The sequence below is a fragment of the Rhinoraja longicauda genome, chromosome 12, assembly GCF_053455715.1.
Source record: "Rhinoraja longicauda isolate Sanriku21f chromosome 12, sRhiLon1.1, whole genome shotgun sequence".
NCBI classification, from domain to species: Eukaryota; Metazoa; Chordata; class Chondrichthyes; order Rajiformes; family Arhynchobatidae; genus Rhinoraja; species Rhinoraja longicauda.
Genome location: NC_135964.1, coordinates 34,057,069 through 34,059,654, shown reverse-complemented (window position 1 = coordinate 34,059,654; position 2,586 = coordinate 34,057,069). Strand labels below are relative to the sequence as shown.

Genomic DNA, 2,586 nt, shown 5'->3' with positions numbered 1-2,586 from the left:
GCCGGGACGGAGTACGGAGCGACCGGTGGGATGGAGCGCCCCCCACTGAGCCATGTGTTACAGGGGGCACTTCATCTCAGTTGGGACTGTTGTGGGACTGGGGAGAGGGTGGGGAGGGGAGTGTAAGGTTGGCTTGTGCAAAACAACACTCAGAAATAAAGTCTTTTAGTTAAGAAAAAAATCTTCAGTCTGAAGAAGGATCTTGACCCAAAACATCACTTCTCTCATGTGATGCTGCCTGTCCCACTGAGTTACTGCAACATTTTGTGTCTACCTTCAATTTTAACCAGCATGTGTTTTTTTTCCTACAGTGGCCCCTGGCCACTAAACAGCGCCCCCCGGCTTCATACAGGACAAGGGTGGTCCCGTACAGGACAAACTAATTTAGCCCAAAATACGGGGTGTCCCGGCTAATACGGGACAGTTGGCAACCCTAGGGGTGCAGTGCTGCCGGAGCTCACCAGAGCGCCACTCCAGCACCTCCCAAAATAAACAGCGGGGAATTTGACAGCGGCCGCTCCGGCAGCAGTGACAGCTCCGGCACCTAAAAAATTACCACTGCAACACTGGGCAACCCCCTCTCTCACAACAGCTCCACCTCACTCCCAACTCACATGCCACCCTCTGAAGCTAAGGGGCAATTTATAGTCACCAGTTGACTTACCAACTCTCTCATCTTTGGGATGTGAGACGGGAACTAAGGCATTCGGGGGAAACCCAAGCTGTCACAGGGAGAATGCACTGACTCCACACTGACAACACTCAAAGGTCAGGGTGGAACCATTCTCGCTGGGGCTTTGTGGCATCAGTGCTGACTACTTTCCCTCCCATGCTGCATTATAGAGTCATGTATGTATAACAGACATGAAAGGTTTTCCCTCTGAGTCATTTTGGATTTATTATCCATCATTCTGTCCACGTCATGAAGACAGATTCTATGCTTTTTATAAAAATGTAGCTGTTCCCTTTCTTTGGGAGATGTACCTGATATTTGCATTTATACTGCAACTTTCATAATTTCAGGGTGTTTCTAAGACCCTTCCAGCATACAAAGGAAAATTCTGTAGCTTATGAACCACGAGTTCCACAATCAGAAATGAAAAGGAAAGCCAGGGCACAACCTTTCAGCTATTAGTAAAACCCTACATAACTTTTCTGATGAACTTCAAAAAAATTGGAGCAAAGTTGAAGGCAAGAGGATTTGCAAAATTCATAAATTTTGTCTCTGGGCTGGCTCCATCTTAAACACATTTTAGATGTTTAAAACATTTAATTCCATTAATTTGTTTCTGTGGAGCATTTTGCCTTGGTGACAACTGTTTATTTCCCAGTGCACAATCCTTGGGTGGCACTTCAATTCTTTGTTCCAAGCACACGACTGGCTTGTTATCCTGAGTCTATTGCGGCAATAGGCTAGTCAGGGGTATGGTATTGGGTGGGAAGATGGCAACCCTAGAAGGGCTAAGGAGGAGAGCAGAAACCCCCAGAGAGAAATTGTGTTAAGCAGTCCAATGTTATTGAGGCCTGATGCTGCAGAATTCACAATTTCTGCAAAATAGATATATTGGTTGGTAATGTCCACAATATCAGGAGGATACCTGGTCCTCCTGCAATACTGACGTTGGGACTTCTTGACCTGAAAAGGCAGACCGCATAAAGTTCCATGTAGCTGTCTCAACTCTCGCAGCTGGGATGTCTGGAATCTCAGCCCTTCCTATGTGAAGCTGTGACTCTGACTCCAGTGTTAGCAACCGAGTAAAGGCTGATATTGTCATCAGTGCTGGCAGTTCAATAATGCAACCAGGCTCTGTCTGCACTGCCTTGCCAAGACGACCTAACCTTGTCGTTTCGGCAGCAGGCTTGATGTTCCCGTGGAACACAAACTCCTGAGATATTGGAGTGGGTGTTGATTTGCTGGCTACTTGCTGCTATAATGAGTAATCCCAGTTACTCTTCAGCATTTAGCTTCAGTTCAGCATTCAGCGCAGTGACCATGGTGCCAGGTCACGAGGTGGGAGGTGGAGGGCGATACCGCAGCCCAACCCCGACCATGGACATCTGTGAGTGCAAGGGTAGTGGAGAGACATTGGATCCTTTCCCATCTGTCTCCTGGGGTTACTCACATTGCATGGAGCCTTGAGTGGGGCACTGGTCTTTGGGAAAAACGTCCTGAAATACCTCCCTCACAACAGCCTGAGACGATTCTGACTGCTGTCCACACTCTGAACTGGTTTTAAGTGCTTTTGATGATGCATTTAAAGCAGGTACGATAGATTTAAACAACTAAAATGACCAAAAATACATATATTTTTTAATTTCTTAAAGTTCCATAATGCTGCAAAAAATGAAGTAAAACTTATTTGTAAAGAAAATAGATAATACTGCTTACCTGTTCAAATGGCATCACCTTAAGATCATGTGACAGGAGCAGAATTAGGCCCATTCAGCCCATCAAGACATCCGTTGACAGGACGATCTTACTCCAGTAGCTGGCGGCAGGCCTTACTCAATGGGTCAATCAAGCTCCTGCAGCAGGGGAGAATCTGGGCTACCCCACGCTGGGCAATCTACCCTGGGTCAGGGCTA

At 46.7% G+C, this 2,586-nt stretch overlaps 1 protein-coding gene across 3 annotated transcripts in view; it reads left to right on the top strand.

The window, feature by feature from the left end:
* Positions 1-2,586, top strand: part of LOC144598892 (E3 ubiquitin-protein ligase Midline-1) — a 266,261-nt gene that overhangs the window by 199,155 nt on the left and 64,520 nt on the right. The window lies entirely within an intron of this gene.